Raw genomic sequence first — 8,340 nt, forward strand, 5'->3', positions numbered from 1 at the left:
CACATTGCAAAGTTCGTTACAAGTCGCAGCGCATTCACCTTGCCATTGGCAACATATGCATAGTGACAGCTTTCAGCAAGGGTGGCACAGCTCCATCAAAGCCTACAAAGCCACTGATAGATAAACCTCCCACCATGCATAAGGAGGGGGGTTGTGACTCGTCACAACCCACCAAGCATCAATGTCCGCAAACCGTCAAAAAAGTGTGATCAAGGCCAATGAACCCAAGTTCAAATGGCTGCCTAAGCACCAAGGACCGCCACCCAAAAAAAAGAAGACACGACCTTGTGCTACCAAAAACTCATACTTGAGACATACGAGACAAAGAAGGCATTATAGACACAGACAAACGGTCAAGCCATGATGGGTCCCCAAAACCCTATTGCAAGTGTAAGGCTATTATGAGGGCAACACCTAGGTATGTGTACCTAAAGTCAGGATTGCTAAGGACATCGCTCAAGTGCCACCCTGAAACTTGTCTCCACAAGACCGCACAACAATTAAGGAACCAAAATCATAGGAGACCCAAGCTACAAAGCCGATAGAGCCCAAAATCACTAAGCTTAGCACCACAAACTACACATATCGCACAAGAGGCTAAATCGCATCCTCAAGATCAACTGAAGTCGCAAACACTAGTTGTTGAGCTATCTAGTCCACCAGTCAAACCCCAACCTCCTGCAGGCCTTAGACCCTCTTATGAGTGGCGATCCATCCTTACATTGACCTTTGATTGAGCTGAAAATATGGAGAATGACTTGGTCACCTGCAATCAACATTCAGATGCTACATTTACCATGCTTGCTAAAAGCTATGAGTGATTAGACTTGGGTCTTTTAGAAGAGCCTTTAGCAATAGGAGTGCGTACACTACCTTGCATATGGGAGGAATCAGAATTCGTGTTCATTAAGGCCCCCACAGTAGCTAAAGCATTAATTGCCAATGAAATTTCTCACGATCAAGCGTGTAAATGACTCATCACATCTTGTGACAAGAGCACGGTCTCTACCACAAACTAGGAAGTTAAAGATTTGAAAACCCTAGCTGACAACGACTTCTCTTTCTTGCAAAAATGGTATTCTCTCTGACTTCAATGGGAACAAGAGGGTTTCCAAATCATGACCAATGCTGAGTAGAGATGCGCAATCAAAACCTTTGAGTATGACCCAACTTATGTAGCTCCCACCTTCCATAGGGTATCGGCCATTACTCCCAAATTGGCCTCTAGAAGAGCATGTCATAGCCCACCCCTATTTAGATCACATCCTTACTGATGAAGAGCTACACATTGCCATTAGAATCGACTCAAGTGACTTCCTAACGGATGTCCTCACCTAATTACTCAAGTAGGCATCTGACCTTTTGACATGGACCGCTATGCTAACTTGGAGTAACAATTTGCACTTCTACACTTGGCTGATGCAGAAGCAAAGCACCCTGAGCATGCGTTGAATGCCCTTAACCCTTCAACCTATAATCCTCGGAAGGATTCACATCGTTCTCGGGGGGAGGGGATAAGGTGGAAACCAATTGGAAATCAAAACACCAAAAGTAAACAAATAGTACTAAAAGGAAAAGAAACAACAAGAGAACCTCAAAACTGAACACCAAAAACCAAACAAATAAGTACAAAAAGGAAAAGAAACAAAAGAGAACCTTAAAACTGAAACCTAAAATCAAAAATAAGAGAAAAGTGGTTTTATGCTTAAAAAGAATTAGGAGGAAATGCTTGCTTGGAATAAATGAATTCCTTGAAGTGAAAATTGTGTGGCAATTCCTTTGTCTTCTTGTGGAGAAACAATTTTGCAAAAACTAATGGAAGCTTGTTGTGCTACGACAAGAGCTAGAAATGGCATGACAGCAATACCACGCCCATCGACTTTTGTTCATGGAAGAAGAGAGAAGATGATAGGCATCACCCTCAAGAACCAGGCCTACAATCAATTGAAGTTCATGACTATCCATAATGTCGACAAGAGGTGGTGGCTGAGGAGGAAGCAACCAGAAGAATCATAGAACAATGCAACCTCACAAAGTAGGTTTAGAAGTTTGGGAAGGAGGCCAACTACAATCTGTGTGTAGAGTTTTTGAGAACCTATGACCCTAATAGAGCATGTGGCATCATGACAATGGGCAAAGGCTAAGAGGCCAAACATGTGTAGGTAGAGGTGAGCAAGACCTTGGTGGAGAAGGCACTAGGGTTAGCACCCAAGGTGGAGAGGAGACCAAAAAGAGATGTATATGCCATGCTCAACATGAACAAGGATCAAGTCCTAACAAATGATGTCATTAGCATCCAAGATATCCTCGATCCTTAAGTGAGACTCCAGGCCAGGATCATCCATACATTTGTTTTCAAGGCAAAGGTACAACTCGCTCATGCACATGATTGGAGAGCCTCTCTTGGAGAGCCTAGAAACCCATTTGCCTGACAAGATTGACTGAAATGGCTATGTGTGAAAGACAATTGACCAATCTGTTAGGCACTAGCCTTAGGGAGCAAGCCAACCGATGGAGAATCCCCAACATCAAAAGCTAGAACACAAAGAAAGAAACCTATCTCAAAAGATTCATTCATAGGGTTTGGTGGAGTACTAACGACCCTCATCCAAGAGGCAATGGGAGAGGTGGTAGGTGAAGAAGAAGTAGGAGAGACACCCGAGAGGACACCACCTCCTCAGGACTAGAAACAGTCCAACGAGAGAATAGTAAGCGAGAAGGAAGAACAAGAGACGCAATCCAGTCGAAGGGCTTAAAAAGCCAAAGAAAAAAGACTCCCCAAAAGTGGCAACAAGAAATTGGGGAGAGAATGGCAAAAAAGAGAAGGCTAACTTGCAGAAGGCACAAAAGGAGTCAAACAAGATTTAAGAAGAGAAATGAAGGAAAGAAGAAGCCGAACTACGAAGGATCAAAGAGGAGTCAAAGAGAGCCCAAGAGGAAAGAAAGAGGAGAGTAGAAGAAGAGGCAGAAGAGCTATGAAGAAAGGAGGATGAAGATATGGCTCTAGCAATATGCATGTCGATAGAGCAACCCTCCAGGTAGGAGGAGTCGGCTGCCATGAGCCCGCAAGGAGAAGAACGTCCAAGCACTAATATTCAAGTGCCAGAAATCGTAGCACCACCAGCAATAGAAGGCAAGGACAAGAGCCCATTATATCCAATCCTAGCCATTCTCATGCCTACTACCCAAGTCGCTACATCCACCCAAGGCACCTCAACCACTGTGGATGGAAGCAACCTCATGGCTTGGGTACAATACTTAGTCAACAAGGTACAAGAGATTGCGCCTGCACCCAACAAAGGAGCCCCTCTGGGCAGGAACCAAGAGACCAGCTGTGCAGATGTCGAATCAAGACAAGACCTAAAGAAGCTAAAAATAGAGGCATCCACAATGTCCATTCCTACAACAGTGCCAGCATTCGTGGGCTATGATGAGTATGTTAAAGAGCTCCTTTCACAACTAGAGAGGGCTAAGTAAGAAAAGAAAACTATGGTTGCCAAATTGGAGGTGGAAAGAGAGACACTAGTAGCCTTTTAGTTGGAGAGAACTTGCTAAGTGGACGGTTATCGAAAAGAGATATGAGAAATTGAAGGTGGCCAAAGAAATAGACAAAGACATGTGGCAAACAAGGCTTGCAAAAGAAGCACAAGAGATGATTGGCTTACAAAGGCAGTACAAGCTACTAATCGTGCAACATGAGGACCTAGTCGTCAGATGAGGAGGAGGAGGCAGTTGAAACTCTAAAGAGGAAGTTGGAGATCACCTGTAGTAGAGCCATAAAGCACATACTATGTGTCCAACCACAATGAGAGGGAACTAGCTTGAGCCAATAGGAGCAAGAAGAGTATCCATTGAGGTCATGGTGTGCTGATGGTCCAAGAGGTGGAGCTATTAGGCTTTAAGGAGGAACAAGGACCACAAGAGTCAATGGGAGAGGAAGAGTAGTAGGTACCACCACTAGAGGAGGGGCAACATTTTGAACTAAGGCAACAAGATGAGGAACAAGTCCCACAACCACCCTCTCCAAGACCATAAGCCCAGCAAGAAGTACAACCTAAGGATGCAATGGTTGAAAGAAAAGAGGAGGCAAGGAAAAGAAGAAAGAGGATATTAGAGCAAGCTTAATGATTCACTAGGTGTAGTCATCCATTTTTGTCAACAACTCCTTTGAATGTACACATAAACTTAAAAGACTATATGAAAATTAGGAACTTGCTTAGTAAATTGCTTAAGCCCCCAGCCTCCTACTCTCACGATTTAGAATCTGAGAATTAGCTCCTCACACACATTTTTAAAAAAGAGAAAGAGAAGAAAATCCAAAAAAAAAGAGAAAATGCAAAATAAAAGGAAAGAACAAGGAAACACAAAAGAGAATAAAGGAGGAAAAAGAAAGACAAGAGCAAGAAGGTAAAGAAGATCTCACTTGATGAGTGCCACAATCACTGCACCTAGGGGTCCTCAAGTTAGGCATGACCGATAGCCTTGGTCGGCTGGCTCCATTCCTAACCTCCTAGCCCTTTTTCTCCCACTTCACGCTTAAGGCACATCAAGGGGACACATACCTAGGGAGGTCACACTCACCTACAGTTAGGCATGTCTCCTTAAGCTACACTCATCACAATTTTCCCATACGAGCTGGGTCCTCAAGTGTGGGACAACACCCTAGGCTTTGGCTACGACCCCCTATGACCCAACTCCCAATTCGAGTAGCATGGACACAATGCGCTAGACGGTAAGGTAGACACACCCCCTAGGTAATGCACTTTTCTTTTCCCTTTCAGGTAAATGTGGATGTGACCAACCACCGGCGTCGAACGCCCCCATCAACCACTCAAAGTACCCTCGGTCCTCCACAACCTCAACCATTTCGACATGCTTCTCTTCCATATCCAATCCCCACAAAAGACCCATTATCAATCCATAATTTAAACCTTCAATCATTCGAGCCCTTACCCACAAGTGCCATGGGACAAGCACTCGACTAGGAGGGGGGGTAATGTTACATCCCAAAAAGGAAGACAAAGGAAGCTTAAGTTGAAAATGAAAGATGGCCCATGCGATAAAAGTAAAAAATAAGGCAAGCTAAAAAAAATGTAGAAAGTGCACAACAATAAGTGCATCGAATATTCTAGCAAGGTGCACCGAATAATTAGCAAAGAAAGTTTAGGGTGCAATGTAATTCATTTTGTAAAAGAGTGCCAAGCTTCCCCCTGTGCAAATTGTAAACATAGAAGGGCATGGGCAAAAAATCCATGAGAAGAGGAAAGACATGAGGAAAGAAGACGTTGGCTAAAACAGCCGACCACGTGAAAAAAGGGGATGGCTACCCAAAGGGATGAGGGTATGTATAAAAGTCAAAAAGTGAATAGAGAAGCTCATTCTTGGTGTGTAGCTAAAGTGGCTCTCTTATTCTCTTCTCCTTGCGTGTGCTTGTGCTTGTGTTTGAGAGAGGGAGTGTGAGAGTGTGAGGGAGTGAGTGAGTGAGGGTGAGGGACCATGGAGGAGAAGCTCTTCATCTTCTCCTCTCTTCTTCTCTTCTCTTGTCTTGTCTCGCACATGTGGCTATGGAGGATGGAACTTGGAGGTAGGGGATTGAGCTTGCTTGAGCTCGCATCTTGGATTGTGGAGCTACCGAAGTGCATGAGAGAGGAGGCTACTCAATTGGGCATCAAAGTAAGCTCACTACACTTATAGGATTGAGAGCGCATTTGGCTATGTGAGAGGTAGCCATAGCATTTGGCTTGAAACACTTGAAGCAATAAGCGGTTCGTGGGTCTTAGCAGTCAAACGAAGGCTCCCAATACCTTATATGAATTTACCCTTGGTACTTCCTTTGAATGTGGGGGACAAAGTACCAAAAACGAGTGCAAGGCATAGTCTACTTGAAAATGTTTTGATTGAGATATTAGAAGATGCACCTCTGGTTAAACCCCACAAAATGGCCTCTTCATATGTTGAGGTGCTGAAATTGGAGATAATTTAGATAGAAATGGCATAAGTGAAATATCTAGATTTAGGCACTCAATTGGAACCCCATGATCACAAGAGTCTAAGCGATGCGGGAAGGAATTATACCATTGGTGAGAAATTATGCTTATCAATGGTATTTGTGATGGAAAAAAATCGCCATTATTTATTGGGAAAGAAAATTACTATTTGTGTTGATCATGAAGCATTAAAGTATTTTCTCAATAAAGCAAACCTTTCTTGGCAAGTGATTCATTGGATGTTATTGTTTAAGAAGTTTGATTTTCAAATAATTACTGGTACTCGAAAAGCTCATATTCTTACAAATTATCTTTCACAATTATTAATATCAAATAAGGAAGAGGGTATAGAGGATGATTTGCCTAATGCATTACTTTTTATTGTGGTGACAAAAGTTCCATGGTATACCAATATTGCTAATTTTCTTAGCACAACTCAATATCCACCTGGTGCTAACAAATGAAAAAGCAGCAAATATTAATCCAAGAACATTCCTATGGCTTATTAGGGGGTGTTATTTATATAAATTCATTCCTAGAGAGGGTATTTATAGATGTTGTGTAAAGAAAGATGAAGTTTCGGTAGTTCTTAAAGCTTTGCATAATGAGCCTTGTGGTGGCCATTTCACTAGTGAACTAATGACAAGAAAAGTTCTAGTAGTCGGTTATTGGTGGTCCATCCTATTTAAAGATGCGTGTTTACCGCAGCACAGAGGAGCGGAAAAATGGAGCAGAGGAGCGGGAAAATGGAAAAAGGATATAACCGAAAGGGCACAGGACAAAGGAAGGAAAAGGCGCCTCGGATGGAAGTCAGACTCTGAAAATTTTGAATGACGACATCTCCAGAAGGCCTCAATGTCGCCTCGAGAAAAGAAAAAAGTAAAAGTGCACCATTAATTGTGAAAGCACTCCCGAATCCTTGTAAAAGAGTGCCAGACTCACTCCTCTGCAAATTGTATGCACTAGTTGGGAATGGGATAAGTTAGAATGGTGGGAAATAGGAAAAGAGGGCGTAGGCTAATGGTCGGCCATGTAAAAAGTGGGGATGACCGCCCAAAAAGTAGGGCATATATATAAAGTTCAAAAGTGAATGAGAATATCATTCTTGTGTGTGGCCAAAGCTTCTTCTTCTTCTTCTCTTGTTTCTTGCCTTCTTGCTTGTGCTTGAGTGAGGGATTGAGGGAGTGTACGGGAGTGAGTGTGTGAGTGAGGGATCATAGAGAAGAAGCTCCCCATCTTCTCTCTTCATCTTCTCTTCTTCTCTTCTCTTCTCTTTTCTCGAGCGGCTATGGAGGATGGAGCTTGACGGAGAGGGCTTGAGGTTGCTTGAGCTTGCCGCAAGGATCGTGGAGCTACCGGAGTGCAAGAGAGAGGAGGGAACTCGATTGAGCATCAAGGTAAGCTCACTACACCCGTAAGGTAGGCATTGCACGTCAGCTATGTGAGAGGTAGCCATGGCTGCTTGGCTTGAAACGCTTGATCAATAAGTGGTCCGTAGGTCTCGAGGTAGAGCTCTGTAGCTCCCCTTCATTTTGGTTCCATTGCTGGGATAACAGAATCGAGCCTCGAGCATCGCGCGCATCGAATTGAGCATAGAAGTAGGGTTTGCAGCCCAAACCGGTGCTTGAGATAATTAGAAGATTTAGGAGGTTTTAATCCTTGGAGCAAGTAAGTATTTTGATTTGTTGTTGAATATTAGAGTAGGACCATCCATCTCCATCTCTGTTTTTTATTTTTATTGCATTAGGTTAAGATTAGGATAGGAAAAAGAAGGAAAATAGAAAGGGTTCTACTGCTGTTGGAAACAGAGAAATAGGGCACAAATTCAAATTTCTGGTTGGAAGAGTGTGAGGGATTAGCTTCTGAGGTTACAGCAGGCTGGGATGGGGCAATAAGAGGCCAGGGAACAAGGATAGATCACATTTGACATTCTACTTTGTGAGAGAGAGTGAGCTTGAGAGCCAGGGAGAGAGAGAGAGAGAGAGAGAGAGAGAGAGAGAGAGAGAGAGAGAGAGAGAGAGAGAGAGAGAGAGAGAGATGTAGGGAGATCCTTGGAGTGCCATTTGATTCGAGCACCACTGTGATTCCAGGTATATCTGGAATTTCCTTATAGTGTTTTGCACCTATCTGGAAGGCACTGGATGATTCCATGGAGTAGGTGCTGAGCTTGAGTCACCGTGTGCAACCCGCGGGTTGTCATCTGCACAGTTGGACCAACCTGTCCAAGTCCCAAAATCGGACCACCCGATTTTTAGAGTCAGACCGTCTGACTGCTAGAATCAGACCACCCCGTTCGACTGCTAGAATCGGACCACCCCGTCCGATCCGATTCCAGGAGTCGGACCCAGTGCCA

This window comes from Lygodium microphyllum, chromosome 24 (assembly GCF_053477565.2).
Source record: "Lygodium microphyllum isolate KBCC chromosome 24, Lygodium_microphyllum_v1.1.10, whole genome shotgun sequence".
Lineage (NCBI taxonomy): Eukaryota > Viridiplantae > Streptophyta > Polypodiopsida > Schizaeales > Lygodiaceae > Lygodium > Lygodium microphyllum.